The 19,042-nt window shown below is 48.5% G+C and overlaps 1 protein-coding gene across 5 annotated transcripts in view; it reads right to left on the reverse strand.

The window, feature by feature from the left end:
- Window positions 1-622: 622 nt before the first annotated feature.
- RPGRIP1L (RPGRIP1 like) overlaps window positions 623-19,042 on the reverse strand; it is a 135,817-nt gene continuing 117,397 nt past the window's right edge. For 3 of the 5 annotated variants that reach the window (XR_001178151.2, XR_001178150.2, XR_001178147.2), the window contains 3 exons: window positions 14,047-14,111; window positions 11,254-11,404; window positions 623-10,496 (listed from right to left, as the gene is read on the reverse strand). The gene's annotated coding sequence lies outside the window, so the exon portion shown is untranslated. The remainder of the gene's footprint in view (window positions 10,497-11,253; window positions 11,405-14,046; window positions 14,112-19,042) is intronic. The other 2 variants (XR_001178148.2, XR_001178149.2) reach the window with 2 other exon arrangements.

The following is a 19,042-nucleotide window of genomic DNA, read 5'->3' on the forward strand; positions in this document are numbered from 1 at the left end:
GGGGCTGGCGGCTCATGGTATTTAAGTGAACGGCTGAAGGTCAGTCAGCCAGAATGATAGCCCTGGGCCTCTGGTGCCAGCCCGGGGAAATTTCCACACAAATTCGCAAGTCTTTTGTGGGCTAGCTGGTGGGAAAACTGTCAGAAAAAAATGACAGGGAGCGATTCTGTTTGGGACTTACCTTCAGCTCGCTGTGTGATGCCGGCTAGCTGACTTTTCCCTGGGCCTATTTCCTCATCTGTAAAATGGGGCGAGGGAAGAGAGAAGAGGGTCCTGAGAACCCTCTTTTGCTCTGGGAATCCAGCAATGATTTGGGAACAGTTTTCCTGATTTCAAAAACAGTGTAGCCTCTCCTTCCCACTTACACACTGGAAAGAGAAACTCACGCATTTCCCAAGCTAAAGCAGCCCTCTTTCCTTCCCAATAGAACTTTGATTTTGCTCTGAAGTCAGCTTCCTGCTTCTCGGAGTCAGGACCCCAAAGTACGAGTCTTCTAATGCCAGTGTCTTGGCTATTGACGGTGTTTGCGAATTGTGTTTATAGGAATCAAAGTATGCTTTTGGCTTTAAGGTTTGAATATCTGTTCTGTTTTGTTTTGAAGAAAAATGACGGATATCAGCCCTTAGAAAAATCAGCTCACTTCGAGACCTCCATGGCATTATTGCCTTCTTTAATATTGCTGACAGTCTCTCGCAAATGTATCACAAGCTGGCATTTATTAGTGCGAGGCACAAGTAAGGGGCATGTTATTTGATTTGAATAACAGCTCGGAGCTACAGTTTGAGTCCAGAAATATATTAGTCAGAAACAATCTCATTTAATAACACAGAAACTAATAAAAGAAAAGTATTCCAACTGATTCAGAATTGAATTTATGAATATTGCTTTAGCAGGATTAATGATCAAAACCCCAACCTGTTTGTCACGTTATAACTGACTTTTCCATTTAAATGCAAAACCAGGAGTCAATGAGTCCAAAGGATTGTATATTGCTTTGAAGAAAACCAGTTCATTTTACATGTAAGCTTCCAAATTGGCAATAAACTTTAATTACAGGGTCAGATAATCAAATTATAATCAAATAGCCTCACATAAAAATCTATGTTTGAAATTAATGAGATACAAGGCTGCCACTTGGTATCAGTGCACCTCTGTAACTTACTAACAGACATTTCATTTTCATTCAAAAGTCACCTTAAGGACTTTCTCCTCAATTTCCACTGTGTCGCTTAATTTGATTTGGAAAACATTTTATTCTTAGACCATACAGCCCTTCGGATTTTCATATCCATCTCTGCATTTTACCCTCCTCTCAGTGCGGAGGAGGTCTGTTTTATAATTGACAGTGGGATTTCCAAATTGGCACCCTTGTAAACCTTTCCAACCGTGAGGTGGGTACATATCAATCCGGGTCTGGGAAGAACTTTCAGCTTGGTGTCCGGCGTCACCTGACAGAGGCATGCTGTCCACATCACCGGGCTGAGTGGCCTGGGATGCTTTGCCAGAGGAAAAAAATGTGGATAGTTCACAATTACTTGAATGATTTTGAAGTTGACAAATACATTGGCAAGTGAATGGCATCAACGCTTAGACAAGACGTTCCCCGGCTTATGATGGATAGACTTATGATTTTTTGGACTCTTAGATTTTGCAAAAGTGATATGCATTCAGCAGAAACTGTACTTGGAATTTTGAATTTGGGTCTTTCCCCCGGCCTAGCGATATGTGGTTAGGATCCTCTCTTGCAAGGCTGGGCAGCCCCACCATCATGAGGGTCAACAACCGACCAACACACCAGCATCCATTCTGATTGTCACTTGCAGGGCGACCTTCAGTAACTCACATGAGATTTCCAACACGTTATTATAAAATGGGCTCCGTGGGAGATGATTTTGGCCAACTGTAGGCTAGGGTAGGTATTCTGAGCGTTTCCAAGTAGGCTAGGCTGAGCGACGACGTTGTGTAGGTGAGGTGTATTACAGACATCTTCATCTTAGAATGTTTTTTTGTTTTGCTTTGTTTTTATGATTTTATGTATTTGACACAGAGAGAGACAGCAAGAGAGGGAACATAAACAGGGGGAGTGGGAGAAGGAGAAGCAGGCTTCCCGCTGTGCAGGGAGCCCGATTCAGGGCTTGATCCCAAGACCCTGGGATCATGACCTGAGCTGAATGAAGGCAGATGCTTAACTGACTGAGCCACCCAGGGCCCCTTTGGGATGGGTTTATCAGCACATCACTCCATGGTAATTTGGAAAGTTCTGTACTGCTCCAAGGTCTCGTTGGATACCAATAAGCGGTATTACACAACTGAGTAATACAGAGTTAAAACCTTCCCATTTTATCTTTAAAAGCTCTTTCTTTGCCTGGCTCAGTGGCGGGAGATTTTGTTTGTTTGTTTTGTCAGAATGAGGAAGAGCCAGAGGCTGAGGAGACGTTTAGAGATTGGAATGTACAATGGACCCTCTTCTGGTGCTGGGAAAATCGTGGCCCAGAAAAAGTATGGGGAGTTGCTCAGTTGCATTCAGGACCTTGGACCTATTGAAATGTCAACCTCAAAATACTTGCATTGTTGCTTGAAGCGAAAGGCTATCTGGTTTGGAGATGGACAGGCAGAAGGTAGGTGACCGTGTAAGTTATTTCTGTCGGTGTAATTAGATCTTGGCCGTTTCGTCTGGCACGCTCAAGGGTCCCACTCTGAGCTGTGTGGCGTATCCATTACTTCTGCCTCCGGTCTATCAGTAATAAGGAGATCCTTGCTGCCTCGAGCTTTCCTGGTGGGAGCCCAAACAGACGAATTGAAGCCTGGGGGCAGTTCCATCCAACAGGGGCATGCCCTCAGTGTGAGGGTGGAGGGAGGGTGCCTGGCAGGTGGTCCCCTGGCGTACTCCTGGGGTGCCATGAGATGCTGGCCCACACTCTGGGGTAGCTAGGACAACACCATCTCTGCGTGACCCAGAGCCTGAGCCTCACCCATGCTCTCAGCATGACGCATGTGCAACAAAGGGAAACTGCCAGGATGCCAAGGTGATGAGAATATTCCATAAAAACAGAGAGGCCCCGGGCATCCGCCCACGCGGCCCTGCTCTGTGCAGCTGTGCGCGCGGGCCAGGCACCTGGGGTGGAACCATGCCTCTCGTTCTCCTAAGTGTGAATCAGACAGAAAAGAGCAAGGTCTACTTTCTCCTGCTCCTAACTCCCCTTGCCATCTCCCCTTTGGGGGGGGGGTCTTCTTGCTCCCTAAGGACTAAACACCTGTTCTGCTACATGGATGGCAGGGCTCCGGCCCATCCCCATCCCCCACCCCAAAGCCTGTGACCTTGGTTGGGTGACCCTTGTCACTGTATCCCCTAACATTCTGGGGTTCTCTGCTACTTTCTTTTCCCTCTTTTTGTGAGGAGAGTCTATTAGGTACCCCCTAAAATCAAAGACACATAATTTAGTTTCTCCTTTTCAGCTGAAGCTGGTTATTTCCACCTCTTCTCTTTCCAAAACTCACCCCAAATGACTTTAGCTGCGCAGTCCCCGGGTAAGATCTGCTTCTCACTATCCCTCGAGTCATTTCCTCCCCGTATGAACCCAACAACTGGGGGGATGCATATGGAAGAACGTCTCAGATCCACAGAAAATGATCTGCACGTCTTCCCTAAGCCACGTATTGATTCCGTAGACCACACCTCACACTTGAGAGGCGCCAGGATTTTTTTTTTTCAAAGACCTAATGAATGTAATTGCCTCCAGAGGAGCCCAGCTCAACCTTGCAAACCATGCAGGGCGAGGCGAAGCACCTGTGAACACAAATGGTGGGTAGGATGTGGAAGAAGGAGAAATGAACGAGCAGCGACTTTAATCCTGGCCAGCGGTGAGTTATGGGTGAGCTAGCATGACTCTCTGTCCCTTCATCTGCCCAGCCTGTGGTAATGCTCTGCTGGCTAAATCCTTAGCAGTTCCAAGCATGTCCGGCCGCCTGTCTTCCAGAGGCATTCCAGTCTGAATCACCTACGAGGTACAGAATGTACCAAAAAATAAAAACCCCATTCCGAACGGCTCTCGCTCCCTCCCTCTGGGTCCTTGAGGCTCAGCCAAGGTCCCCTTCACACAGCCATCGCCATCACGCTTACCGCCTTCTGAAGTGGCCAACACTTGGCGCTTCTCCACCTAGATGCTGGTGGTGATATGACGGAAGTTCTAGGAGATCAACCCTGGATGGCGATTGGATGTATTGGGTCAGAGGCCTCCATGGGAAGTGCCCTCTGGCCAAGCACTCCCACAGCCAGCGGTTCGATTGAAGGAATATCATCCGTACGAAGCTTTCAGTTGTGAGATATGGGGACTCTGGCCTGGGCTAAATGATGGTACATTTATATAAAAGGATTCTCTGAAGCCATTCAAAATTATGCAGAAGAATATGCAGTGACGTGAAGAATGATCAGGTCCTGTGGGTAGAGAGACTGGAGAACCACTGGCAGAAAGACAAAGTTCGTTCCGGGCCATGTTGAGCTTGGTCCACCACCAACTGGTCATCCTTGGTGGATGGGATGATTAACGCCTTAGATTTACTATTCCTTTTGTCTTGTTTTCCAAGTTTTCCACACAAACAGTAATTGTTGTGATCCCCCCTTTTTTTAACAGGAAAAAGCTAATTACACCTCTGAGGAAAAAAATGGAAAAGGACAAAAATCTCCCCCGTATGGAACCAACGCCCAGCTTCCATTCTGTCATGTGCAATCAAAGGATTGCGCGTCACAAGGTTTCGGAGGCCTCCTAAGCTCCATCTCCGCTGGTGTCCCTGGGCTTTCTCCTTGCCTTTTTTTCTGACCCATGTGGGGGTTCCAGGCAACCAGAGGAAGTAGCAGACGTTCTCTGATGAGTCAATTATGGGACGTATTTGGCCTGATGGGGCACTGCGCCCATCACAGAGGCCGGCGCAGGGAAGGTGGCTAATTACATGTTTATTCAGTGAATGAAAGAGAATGCGATCTTGCTATCTTAAGGGCTTTTATTTGTTCTGTTGTTAAAAAAGAAAAAGAAAAAGTGAAGGAGAAAAAAAAAAAAACCCTGTTTAATTCTGTTCATTACAAACAGTGGTTTAAAATAGAAACTCCAAACCAATTTTGGCTAAAAGCGTTTCTAGTATATTCTGAACAGCTGCTGTTGTAGACACAGCCTGAAATAAATAACTTCCAGCGTAGTTCCAAAGCCGCGTTGAATAAAGCGCGCAGCTAGGGAGGGAGAGGGCCTCATTAGCATTAATTGCAAGGAGCCTGTGAAACTCCAAAAGGCCTGGCGGTGGCTCACAGAAGACTCCAGCAACGAGCTCCTTCCTCCGGCTGTAGATGGAGCCATAACATCACTGAATGGGGCCCCAGCAGGCACGGTGGGGGTTTCGTGCGGTCAAAGCCAGATGTTTGGAAGTTCTTTGGCTTTAGTTTCTGAGTGTGAACAACCAGGAAACTCAGAGTTTCTTATTTTCTCTGAAGCCGACCGGGCTCCTAGAAGCCAAGATACTGCCTGGGTAGGTTGCGCTCTCCCTGTCCCAGCCATTTTCACGGGCTCTCACCTCCTTCTCTGACACTCTGCTCCAGGGCATTGGGGCTGTCGTCCCAGGTCTTGTCCAGTGACAAGAAAGGCAGGAATTCATGCAGAAGTTCAGCCCTCCCTCTCAGGGGAGCCCGGCCAGACCCACCTGGTGTCCTGGCCCCAGTGAAGCTCAGGTCGGGTGGCCTCAGCGAGCTGGGGGGAGGGCGCCCCTCCTGTTCCCATGGAGAGGCCTACACTTGGCCCTCGGAGGATCCTGAAATGATCTGGCTTTAGAAGCCTCCCAGACGGGGTGCGCCCTTCGTTCTTCTCTGTCTTGTCTCGCCCCCCTTGTCTGGCATGGCAGGGGTACAGATCACTCCTCCCAAGCCCGAGGACCCTAGCGCAGGCCAAGGGAGCTGAGGCCCACCGGGCCTGCCCTGATGCTCCTCCAGGCCCAGCTCACATGCCCCCTCTTTCCTGCAGGCTTCCATGCTTGCCTCCAATGGGAATTCCTCTCTCTCTCCTGGGGAAGGACTTCACAAGGGCGCATATACCGTATTCATCCTGGCTTCCGGCCACTTGGGTGCACGTCTGTATATAAGAATCATGTGAAGGATTTCTTGTGTTTCCTGGTACACAGGGGCCTTTCCCATTCCCTCGGGACACTCTTCCTAGGCTTCCTGTAGCAAGAGAAGGAAGGGTGTATATCAGGGACCATGAGCTGCCAGAGTGACTTCCTATCCGTTTGGGGATGGGAAGGTCTCTGGCAAAAATGACAGCTTCAGGCAGGTGCTGGGTCTAGAGGACATCCTCACTTCCCTGAGGTGAGGCGGCAGGTCCTTAGGCCCAGGGCGGGGAAGGCAGAGGGAGAGTTGAAGAAGATGGGGGCACAGATGCCTCTGGGTCCTTGAGAAGCGGTTGTGGCCGCCCCCCCCCCCCCACAGGCCCTTGCACCTGCCTGTCTCTGGCCTCAGGGTTTCCGCAATAGCTCCGCCCTCCCACAGGCCAGGCCAGAGTGCTGGGGAACTGATTCCAGGCAGTCCTCACCTCAGGACGGACAGAGCTGGGGGATCAGTACCCCAGGTCTCCTCCCCTCCCATGGAGTCACTGTATGTGGTTTCCAGGGAGACTGAGCTCCGGTAGCCCGCTGGGTCACGGGTACCCGCTCTGGCCCTGCCTCACTGCCACCTGCCCGCTGGCTTTGGGGACCACGTCCAAAGATCCCGTGCTCTAATGAGGCCACAGTGACCCGACATGCCCTCCTCCCAGGGCCTGTCTCCTAAGCCCCACCCTCCCTCAAGAAAGTTGAGGGTAACAAGGGAGAAAGCGGATGGAGGTGTGTGTGCTTTTAATTAGTGATTTGTCCAAGGAGGGAAATCACAAGGTGAGTTTGCGGCTGCCTCCCCCACTGGTGTCCCTCTTCAGTGGCCTTCCTCTCTGTTCTCGCTGCTGGAGGGCAGGGCATGGGCTGTGCTCAGCCTGTAGCCTCCCATGCACCAGGAGCGTCCACAAGGGAGGCTCGTTGAGCCCGATTCAGTCCCCCTGGCATGTGACAAGAAAGGCCTTCAGTTGCAGAGAGAGGTCCCCAGCTAACGGCCAGCACGGAGCACAGGGACCACAGCCCCCAGAACTGAATTCTGCCAGCGACGAGGAGGAGCTTGGAGGCAGATTAAGAAGCCAGGCCAGCTGACACCTTGGTTTTGGCCTTGAGAGACCGTGAGCCGAGGCACCAGTGAAACCCACCTGGAATTGTGACTAGGACTACGAGGCCATGAATTTGGGTTGTTCTAAGCCACTGATTGTGAAGTAATTCGTTACAACAGCAACAGGAAGCTGATCAGTAGGTTGTTATGGCCAGGGAGGGCCACTCTTTATGGCAACTTTGATATCATGAAATGCAATCTCTCTAGAAACGCCCTGCGGGCTTCTGTCTGTCCTCCAGGGCACAGGGGTCAGAAGAGGAGGGCTCCCTATCAGGATGGCTTGCTGATGAAGAAAGTTGGAAGCTCCTTCAAGCCCTAAGCACCCAGACGTGGCTTCATATCCTGCGTGGCTTTAGGTGGCTTTAGTAGGATGCGGCGACGAGGTGGGACAGGAGGTGACCTCTGGAGACGACTTCGCATCAGAGCTTGAGCACTCTTTGCTGACTTTGCTCACTTCCCTGTGGCTTTCGGCAGGGACCGCCCAGCATTGTGCCAGCAGGTCTGGTTGTGTGGTTGGAGAAATGTCCCATGAGCATGACCGACCGTGCCCTGTCCAGTTCATCGTTTAGTCCAGTGGGATGAAGATATACTGGGGGGTTAGTTTCAGGTTTCCTTGTGCTCCTGGGCTCCTCCTCACCCAAGCAACAGGTCCTTAGAATCTAGGACTGGAATATTGCTTTTCCTTCTCAAACTTCTCTGCTTCGATAGATTCATAAGCTAATGGTAGCGACAGCTGTGCAGTGGAGCTGTTCAGTTATGTCCCGGGTTGTGGTAGGGACAGGAGGTCCCACGCTGGTCCCCGCAGAGGGTAAGTAGCATCGTCCAGCCCCCAGAATGGAGGAAGTGGGAGGTGGTTTCCTGCCTTAGTCACCGAGCTCTGTGGGATCTACTTCTTGTCGTGGGTAAAAAGACCTCCAGTACTTTGGCCTTGACTCTCACATCTCTCACTGGTCACCATAAAAAGACTGTAAGCTAGAGAAGCCAACAAGTGTGGGTTTGGAAAAGCACGTCCCCTGAGGGGTTCACTGGAGACTGACCCTGGGGCAGTGGGACCTGGACCCCAGTTTGGACTCTACCTTGCACTCTTGCCCCCATCCCTGCCCACAACGCCCTGGCCCTCTTCTTCCTCACAAGAGAAGACACCAGACCCCCTTAGATAGTGTCTGTGGTTCTTTTTGGCTTTAGAATCCTAGGATTAAAAAAAAAAAAAAAAGTCTGGAAGAACAGACACTAGTTGTTTACAGCTGTAGTCTCTGGTGGAAGGGAGAGGAGTGCAGAAGACTAATTGTCTAGCTCCAGTGTTTTTTATAGCTTTTACATATTATGCAACAAAACATTTTCATTTTTTTAAGCAAGATCTTATTGTTTTCCTCTCTGAAATAAATACGTCCTATTATGGAAAACTGCAAACATATATAACAGCCCAGAGTACGAGACATGAACTCCTACATACCCATCATTCAGCTACCACAATAATCAGCCTAGCCAGTCTTTTTTCCGTATCTCTACCTATTCCCCCACCTATTTTTATTTTAAAGCAAATCCAAGACACGACCTCATTTGGTTCAATAAGCATTTCACATTTCTAATTAGAAATAAAAAGAATTACTTGACTCATCCTGAAACTAAATACCTCCATACACTCCTATCGAGCAGAATAGGCTGAAAATGATACGTAACTCAGTCTTCGAGGGATTGGGATGAAACCAAATGAATCATGAAGGATGTTTAATACAAAGGAAAGAATCTCTAACAGTGGAATTTCACATATCTGCGAGAGAGGCTGTATTTCGAGGCAAGGAATGGGAGAATATTGTCAGCTACTCTACTGTCGATTGTCAGTCCTGTAGGGCAAATAGGTATTATCTGCCCCAGCTTCTTCTTTTTTTTTGTTTTTTTTTGTAACTTATACATCAAATCCCTCAGTAAGTACTGAAAAATTATTTTAAAGATCTCTCAGGAGTTCAGCAGCCTCTTTCCTCTCATCAGCAAATGGGAAGTCTGGAATTCCTGTGACTATCCCATGCCATCACCCTCATCAAATTGTGCTTTATGAAATGTCCACTTGGACGCACAGCCCCACCTGTTACCCGCTGGGATCCCTCTTTGACTCCATTTCAGGGGTGAACTGTTCTGCTTTGTTCATTTGGATTAGAGACCCCATGACGTTCGACCTGGATCACATTTTTCCTTTTCTTTTTCAAAACAATAAAACTGTTTTGGAGGGATTCTGGACTACATTAGATGATCATTTTCAATTTTCATGCAAGACATATGGAAAGACTCACCTCCACTTACAGCTTATTCCCTGAGACTGTCTGACCCACAGCTGACACTCCAGAATGAAAAAGCCCTTCCAGGCAGTCACATTTCCCACCCCTGTCCTGCACTGACCTCAGCTCAAGTCAAAACTCACAGAAATGAGGGACTTTGATGATCGGGGCCATTGAGATCTTCAGTCCAGGGGTGTCCCCCCTCCTCACTGACGCCGGCCGGCGCTCCCCAGACTCTGTGAAGTGAGGTTGGGGAGGAGGTAGCACAGGTGTTTCTGTTCTTTTTTTTCTTTGGGAGAGGGAGAAAGACCAGAGGGAATAGTTCTGTTTGGCTGTGGTGCTTCCTTTTTGTCTACTCGAGTTAATGGAGAAAGGCCATAAAATGCTGTCTACCAGGCTCTTCTGTTTTCCTCGCAGATATGTATGTAAATTACTCCAACACAGGGAGTTTCAATGGCTGAGTCAACGTCTGACTGAACTTCAGTAAGCTTCCAGAATTGAGGTGTTGGGTCTATTTTGCATCATTTGAAAACGCAGGCTTGCACACGACAAGTTAAGGGGTGACAGAAGTAAAGACAGACAAGATCATCTACCGAGGATGGGAGTCATGGGGTGGGAGCTGGAAAACTCGGTGCCTGTGCACCAGGCTTACGAGCCTTTGATCTGCAGATGAGCGTAAAAGCCAAAGCAACCTGCGATAGGGGGTTTTTAAAGGACGGGTTCTCTAGGAGGAAGGAGAGACTGGCTCCGTGGCAGCAGGTCATTGGCAAGGGAGAGGTCTACAGAGTGTGCTCAGAAGACAAAGCGAGGCTTAAGGCTGCTCTGGTGGGTGGGTGGGTGGGGCGCTGGGAGACAATGGGGAGGAGACATTTTGCTATGGATATTCTGGACGCTCTCTGAGCCTTCCTCAGAGCCCCTGATGAAGCAGGTACTTGCTTCCAGGTTGCTCTTGGTTGTTGCATGGGACACTGAAGAGTTGTGATGTTGATGGATGGCGGGCCCTGAGCAAATGCAAATAGATTTGGGTTAGAGCTGTCGGGACGTTACACCCTTCAGGAAGAGGGAAGAAAGGCAAAGTGCAGAAACCTGGGAGACAGGTTTCCCCTAAAAAATGAGCTATGGCCTGTGGTTGGAGGACCATGAGTGGCTCATGGCCTGGTTGCCTCCGGTTCGGCCCCCCTCCCACGCCCCGGCCCAGGGATCCGGGACCGTCAGTCGTCCCCCCAGCAGTGTGTGGAAAATGGGCCCTGCAGGAAACCCCCCACCGAGCAGCTGGGGGAGCAGCTTTCCCTGCTTCGTGCAGGGAGCTGCACGGACTCAGAGCTCCGTGCTGGGCTGGGGTGTCCCGTGCAGGCAGGGAGGAGGGGGAGTTGACCATGAAGGACAAAGGCACATGTCAGCAAGTCCTACATCCCTCAGGCTGGGGGACTTGGCGGGCCAGCTGGAGTTTCCTGGCATTTGGTTCTGGAGTAGGTGAGGCCAGCTGGCTCCGGAGAATTTTGTAAAGCTTATGTCAGCCTGTGTCTTGGGGTCTTGTTTGCTGCCTGGGAGGTGATGGTGCCGGCTGGCGGAGTCCCAGCGGGTCCTTTGGGGGCCCACGTGGAGGCTCTGGACACCGACAGGGTCTTTCGAGCCAGGAAAGGATGGGGGACAGGCAGATGGGGCTGGGGATGGAACTTGGGGTGGGTCTGACAGCCAGAGCTGGTCTCCAGGCCTCAAGCAAGTCATCCTCCCTGGAAGGAAAGAATTCTTACTGACCTAGAGGACAGAAGGGGAGGGCTCCTGCCTCCCTCCTACTGCGAAGCATTCTGCAGGAACCGTGCCCTCCCTGGGGGCCTCTTCCACACGAGGTGTGAGACAAGCTTTGAAAAGGCATTCTTGACCCAGTATCTGCACAAAGGCTTCTTCTCTGGAAACAAACCCAAAAAAATGCGCTAAAGCTCAATTTTTATGCAAACACTGAAGAAGGCCGTCTTCCTGCATTATTATCACGAGACATGCTCCATCCCAGGTCCAGTCTGGGTCAGGGGAAGTTTGGAGGTTTTCCTCTGAAGCCAGGAGATCTGAGTCAAGGGACATGTGTGCCCACTTGACTCCCACAGTTCCGGTCTTCAACGTCATTTACACTTAAAAACCCAAAGTTGCTCCCTCTTTGGAGCAAAGGGATCTTTTCCCGGGGACTTTCCAATCCCTCCAGTGCTCCTGAGAATGGAAGCATCCAGTGCCCCTCAGAGTCAGTCCAAGACCGTCCTCAGCCCCGTGCCTCAGGCACAATAAGATGACCAGGGGCCCTGTCCGCCTACTCAACGCCAAAAAAATAAACTCACCACAGGCCAGGAGGTGGTAAGAGTGGCTGATGGCCACGGAGGGCTTAGCGAGTGCTGGGCACTCTTCTAAGTGCTCCGCGTGGAAGACTCACTTGCCCTGCAGTAATGCCTCCTGGAGGTAGTACTATTTATTTATTTTAAAATATTTTATTTATTTATTTAAGAGAGAGTGCACGAGCGGAGGGAGGGGCAGAGGGAAAGGGAGAAGTAGACTCCCTGCTGAGCACAGAGCCACACAGGGGACTCAATCCTGGGATCCTGGGATCACGGGCTGAGCCAAAGGCAGATGCCTAACCCACTGAGCCACCCAGAACGAGCGCTGTTTATGATGCTCACTCTGCAGAGGGCGAAATCGGCCTGGAGAGACCATGACACACGCGCTGGGTCGTGTCGCCAGGGAGCAGAGGGGACTGGGATCCAAATGCTTCTCTCCCCGTCCTTACATACTCAGGGGCTTTGGGTTCGTGCTGTGGCATCGGGAGCTGAGCCCCCTCTGGGGAAGGGGTCTTGGTGAGGGGACCAGCAATACTTAGGGAGGAGGGGCCAGAATCAGATGCTTCCCAGAAGCCCCTGGGGCTCTGGAACCGGAAACCCTGAATGAGCAGCATCACCACCGTGTGCCCGTCCTTGCTTCCAACCGTACTCCCACTCCCTGCCCCCTGCCCACCCCAGAAGGGAGGGATGTGGCAGCTTGGAGCGTCTTTCCCCAGCATTGGCTCCACACCAGGCCCAGCACTCAGAGTTGAGAACAGAGGTGAAAGCACATGGCCCTTAGTACAGGTGACCCAGACCTGTGCACCCATGGGTGATGTGGGGAGGCGAAAAGGCTGGTGGGAAGGTGGGGGCCACTGTAGCCCACCGGCATGTTGGCAGAGTTGCCCACAGAGGGAAAACCCTTCTGGTATTTGGAGATCCCTCTTCAATGCGGACTGAGAAAGGTGTCTGCCCCTTGGGCATGCCCTCGAGGAAGAGGTTTGGACAGAGAAGCGTCCAACCAGGCTGCGTGGAAAAGAGCAGGACTTTGGGGTTATCTGTGGGACCTTGAGAAGGACTTTAGTGTCCTGGAAAGGGAAATGAAGGGCCCCCAGTGCTGTCTTCAGTTGGCCGTTCCCTGTGAGGGTCTGAGGCAGGCACTGGCTAATGAGCTCTTGACAATGGGAGGACTAGAAAATTCCCATTTATTTATTTATTTATTTATTTATTTTAAGATTTTATTTATTTATTTGAGAGAGAGAGAGGGAGAATGAACCGGGGGAGGGGCAAAGGGAGAGGGAGAAGCAGACACCCCACTGAGCAGGGAACCTGACTCAGGGCTCGATCCCGGGACCCCAAGATTTTAGCCTGAGCCAAAGGCAGATGCTTAACTGACTGAGCCACCCAGATGCCCCTTGAAACTTCCAATTTAAAGTTGGTTTCTGCTGGCATAGTAATTACTGGTTCTAGTTATCTGCTGCTCCCCTGATCCTCTCTCCCCAAGACCCAAAGTAAGAGTGGGTCCCCCACAGTAGTGCACAGGCACTGGTAGTGCCCTCCCAGCCAGTGACCTGTGGCAGAGGCCGGAGGTGGGCCAGGGAACCATCAGGAGAGGAATGACCACAGAGGGACAGGCTGCAGGGCCCCTGACCCTGATTCTTAAGAAATCCTGTTTTCCTCCACCATCCTGGAAGGTGAATCTGGAAAGGGTGGGCGGGAAGATAGAGGCTGGATCCTGTTACTTTCCAGCGCAAGGATCGGGTTTGGGATGGGGTCAGGTAGGTGAGAGCCACTTGCCCCAGCACCTTCGAGAGTATGCACTCCAAGACCCAGCTGTCAAGAGAAATCCTATTTTCATGCAATGTTTAAAAAACCCAAATACTGGTTCTATGATGAACAGACTCCCTCAATTTTAAATACAGACAGGATATCAGTATACGACTAATTTTTCCTTTTGCCTCCGGCTCTGGTATAGCTGAGCAATGCATTGTTCTGGAGCCTTCTTTATTTATCATGCTGGTAATTTATTCATCCTGGATTTTTTCTGCATTAATTTTGATTTTTAAAATACTGCATTAAAATATGATTTCCTTTGATGGCTGAGCTTTTGGCACCCCATGAAATGTTGTGCCCGGGCGAGTGTCTCCTGGCATTGCCTGGCGGCTCCAGACATTTTATTTGGCTTTATTTCAAGGGTAACCCATGAGCCTGGGGGTTCATGGGGAAGGGCCACCACCTGGGTGATACTCACTCTTGCAGAATCCCTTCAGAGACTGGGTCAGCTCTGACACATGTCTCGCCTCCAGCCTGTTGGTGCTGACAAATGACAAAAATAAAACGATTTAGCAATGACTCAGATGTCCTTTATCCGAGAGCCGACAGTCCATTCATGGGGGGCGGTGCACAGTGTCTCACGTGCAGTAGAGCCCTCTTCCTGGGGGCTTTGGGACAATGGGAGCTTTATGGAGGGGTCAGGGAGACAAGGCAGAAGCAGGGCAAGGTGGGCCCACCTTGCCTAGGGTGACCCACTTTCCCATGGGAAGGTAAGTTAGCCCGAGTTGAGTCGGAGGACTGATTGGTGATGCTCTGTTTCTTTGGCAGGAAGGCATTTCCCCTAAGCGCCCCTGACTTAGGTTTAGATCTGTGACGTGGGCCAGGCCACTGGGGTGGCCTCTGTTCTGTGGGTCCCGATCCACAAATGACCTTTATCAGTGCCCGGACTGCGACAAACCCATGTTCACACATCACTGCAGGCAGCAAAGCTGAGGCCTCCCCGGGCACAGATGGTGGGCACTGAGCCAAGGGACCCCCCCCCCAATCCATGAGGGAAGTGTTAGGTGGGGGAGGCCGGGTAGAGGCGGGTTGATTTGATTTTGTCTCAACGGGAACTTTCTTTGGATCTCTTTCCCTGACTTCACTGCACATTTCAAAACAACATTCTTTTATGAACAAGCACCAGGACATCAAATACTTCCACACCCTATGCTAGAACGGCTTCAGGCCATGTTGTTCTTTTTCTTTTAAATAGTTCCATGTAAAATCAGATGTTAACTCTCTCTGAATAAACCCAAGTGGAAAGGGTTTTTCTTTTCTTTAATAACACCAATGACGATCAGAACAGGTGGAAAGAATATGTGCCCTTAACACATAGAGCCCAGTGGTTTAGAAGAAAAACACTAAGTTGTTACATATGTAACAAACAATCCTTATTTATTGATGGTGAGAAAAATGAACAACAAAGCTCAGAGGGAAAGTACTACAGGAAATGTATGAGCAGGAAGGATGATTTATGTCTTTGAATGGGGCCTATTTCTTTCATAAATGGGTTTTGTTTTGCATCTTGGTCAATGCCAGCTCGGCCCTACTTTTTCATGATGAAAGCGTGTTTTGGGAGTCCATCGTTCATCGCAGCTTTTGGAAACTCCTCTTCAGCCAACAAGCCATGAAATAGACTCAGGTTCTCCAATGATGGACATTACAGTCCGCACCTCGGCCACCCCTACACTCTCCCCATAGTACTGTGCGGGAAAGGAGTCCGTCAGAGAAAGGATCCCACAGTGGGTTGGAGGTGGAAATAGATCATTTTGCAAGCAACATTCTGCAAGGGGACTCAAGACCTAGGATTCTAGACCTGGTTTCTTTATCTCATTTTTTTCCCTTAACACACTGCATGAGAGAGTAGTGTCTCTGACAGACACTGAGAACGGTATGGGTGGTGGTTTCGACTACAACCAAACCACCTCAGAGCATTCATGGTTTTCTATCCCTCGCAAGACTGCCTCTCTCAAGCTGGCGTCGCACAGTGTCTGCAAACACTTGGACTTCATACAGAGGGCTGGAAGGAACTTCAGAAGAACTCTAATTTTTTTGTTAAAGGTGATCAAATGGGGTGTTAACACGCTTCATGCTGCCAAAGGGTGAGTTAAAGTCGGAAGAGCTTTCCATGTGTAGACACGGGCCTGAAAGAGCTCCAGAAACATTTGTCACGAACCTTGTGAAACTCTGAACATTGGAAGCTAACCAGCTTGTAACAACACCTACTTTTCTCTTGGTGACTTCGGGCCAGACAAGGAACAGCCCCTACCTGCACACTCGACAGAATTCTCCCTGCGTTCACTCTCTGAGGGGGAACTTCCATGTCCACCAGCGGACCTGGTGTGATACTGGCCCTGGGCCTTCCTTCTACAACCCAGTGATTTATCTGACTTTTCTGACGTGCTCTCTGCCAAACATTCGTTTTGTGGTGGTTGTGTTTGTTTATTACTTTGTTTTTAAAGCTTTTTATCTCACAAATACTGTATCTATTTTAGAAGAATGAGAAAATGCAAATAAAGAAAAAAGGAGAAAGAGAGATGGCCTGTAATTCTAGAGGTAGCCAACCGCTGACACTTGGGAATACACATTTCTAGACTTTTTGTATGAGTATGTACACACCAAAGTAGCTCTTCTTCATAGCAAAGATGGGGTCACACAGTATATACTGTTGTATTCCCTGGTCTTTCATTGTTTGAGAATATGCCGATATTGGCAATGACTCTTCTGTCTGGGCTAGGCTCTCATTTGAATTCCTTTCAATAAACACAGAATTTTCAGGGTATCAGAGCTGGGGACCCATCAAGTGTGTATTCCTCTGCCCTTTGTTCTCTATCAAGGAGGATCCTAAGCTTTGCTTTTGGCCTTTTGCTAGAAGTGGGAGTATTTTCAGTTTGTAAAGAGCCGTAAATGTTCCCACAGTCCTGGGTCCCCCACCTGCCTGTGAAAACAGCAGTTAGCCCACCAACCACAGCCATACTCCATGAGCATGACTGGGTCAGTGATTCAAGGGGACTGGGTGGTGCCACTTTCTGTTCTCAGTTAGGATGGGTTGAATTCTGCTACAAAAACCAACCTCCAAATTTCAGTGTCTTAAGAAAAAAAAAAAGGTTTATTTCTCATGTCCACCTTGTTCCACACATCCTCACTTTGGAACATAGACTCATAGCATATCCACTATCTTGAACATTGTCTGCTGGATTACGTGTCAGAAAGAAAAGAGTTTTTATTGGACAAATTCTCTACCTTTGAAGTTATCACAGGTCATAGTTTACCATGTTTTGCCTGAACTGCAATCCTGAACCACACACCTTCCAGGCACCAATAAAACAGTTGTTCTACAGTTGAATGTTTGACCTCTAAGCCAGTGCCATGTATTTTCCTTTGCGATGGTGTCATCATTTCCTAGGTACTAATTTCTGTAACAGTCAGGAGAGGCTAGGTTATGCTGTGGTAATAAACAACCCCAATAATCTCCCTCATACTCTACATCTATTGAAGGTTGCCTACAGTCTAGGCCATCTCTGTATTTGCATGATTGTTAAGGTCAGAAAAAGAAAAGGAGGCAAAATCTACACTCTGAAAAAGTTTCTGCCACATTTCATTGACTAAAGGAGGTCATACGGCCACATCCAACCCCAAAAAGTAGACTGGCAATTCTATCTATATGTCTAAAATGAGGAAAATAAGAAATATTTTATAAACGGCAATGATTACCTAATGTTCTATTACCTTTGTTGGGAGTGGAATGGGTTCATGGTAATATTTGGTCATAGCTCCCCTATATTATTAATGGCAGGTTTTTTTTAATTTTTAAAAAATTTTATTTAATTTATTTGATAGAGATTACAAGTAGGCAGAGAGGCAGGCAGAGAGAGGGGGAAGCAGGCTCCCTGCTGAGCAGAAAGCCCGATGCAGGACTCGATCCCAGGATGCTGGGATCATGAGCTGGGTTGAAGGCAGAGGCTTTAACCCACTGAGCCACCCAGGTGCCCAATGGCAGGTTTAATGGAGAGTTTCTAGCCAGTATTTTTCCCTTCAGCCTGAATAATTTCCTATAGGATTCCTTGTAGAGCAGGTCTGCAGGTGACATTTTCTTATCTTTTATTTATAGAAAAGGTTTACATTTTGCCTCATTATTTTTTAAGGATTTTATTGATTTGACAGAGAGAGACACAGCAAGAGAGGGGGAGTGGGAGAGGGAGAAGTAGGCTTCCTGTGGAGCAGGGAGCCCAATGCAGGGCTCGATCCCAGGACCTGGGATCGTGACCTGAGCCGAAGGCAGAGGCTTAATGACTGTTCCACCTAAGCACCCCATTTTGCCTCATTCTTGAAGGATATTTTTGTTGGATATAGAATGATGGGTTGACAATTTTTTCCCCCCCTCAGCATTTTAAAGTTTGGTTATACTGTCTGCTGGCCTCCATCTTTTTCTAGTGATGAGCCAGAAGTTATCTGTGGCCTTGCCCCTTTATATGTAATATTGCCTTCTCTTTGACTACTTAATATTTTCTCTGCATTTTTGTTTCCATCAGTTTGAGTATGATATGCTTAGGTGTGCTTTACTTTCTATGTATCCTGCTTTGGTGTATCCAATATTTTTCCCATTTCCTCTCTCTCCTCTTTATTTCCCCACAGACCAGTGACCTCTGTTCACTTTAAAAATCTTTTATCCTTGGTGCTCCTTAGTTCTTATTGATACCTTTTTTTTTTTTTTAAAGATTTTATTTAATTATTTGACAGACAGAGATCACAGGTAAGCAGAGAGGCAGGCAGAGAGAGGAAGGGAAACAGGTTCCCTGCTGAGCAGACAGCCCAGTGCGGGGCTCGATCCAAGGACCCTGGGATCATGACCCGAGTGAAGGCAGAGGCTTCAACCCACTGAGCCACCCAGGCACCCCTTATTGATACCCTTTAAAAAAAAAATGTTCTATTATTATTGATACATTTTAAACCCACTAACTCTTTTGTTATGTATGGTCAGCTCTGCATTTTTTACTTCAGATTTTAATTTTTGGTTCTAGAATTTCCTCTTGGTCCTTTTCAACTGTTCCTATTTCACTGCTCAGATTTCCTATCTGTTAATTTATTATAAGCATATCTTTACATTATTGAACATAGTTATACTAGCTCCTTTAAAATTCTGTTTGCTCATCCCAATATCTGGGTCTTCTTAGGGTTAATGTCTTCATTTGCTACCTTCTGTCTTGAGTGTGGATTACATTTTCCTGTGCCTTTCTATGTCTAGTAATTTTGGTTAATATCTTGCATTTTATGAATGATATCTTGTAAAGTCCCTGGGTTATTTTCCTCCGAAGATTCTTGATTTTTTTTTTTTGTTCCTCTTAATTAGCAGTTACTTCAAACTCCAAATTCTCTCTCTTCTGTGGTGGGCAGCAACTGAAATCTCAGTTGAGTTATTGTAATCTTCATTG

This window comes from Mustela putorius, unplaced genomic scaffold, assembly GCF_011764305.1.
Source record: "Mustela putorius furo isolate JIRA1106 unplaced genomic scaffold, ASM1176430v1.1 tig00000174_pilon_pilon_pilon, whole genome shotgun sequence".
NCBI lineage: Eukaryota > Metazoa > Chordata > Mammalia > Carnivora > Mustelidae > Mustela > Mustela putorius.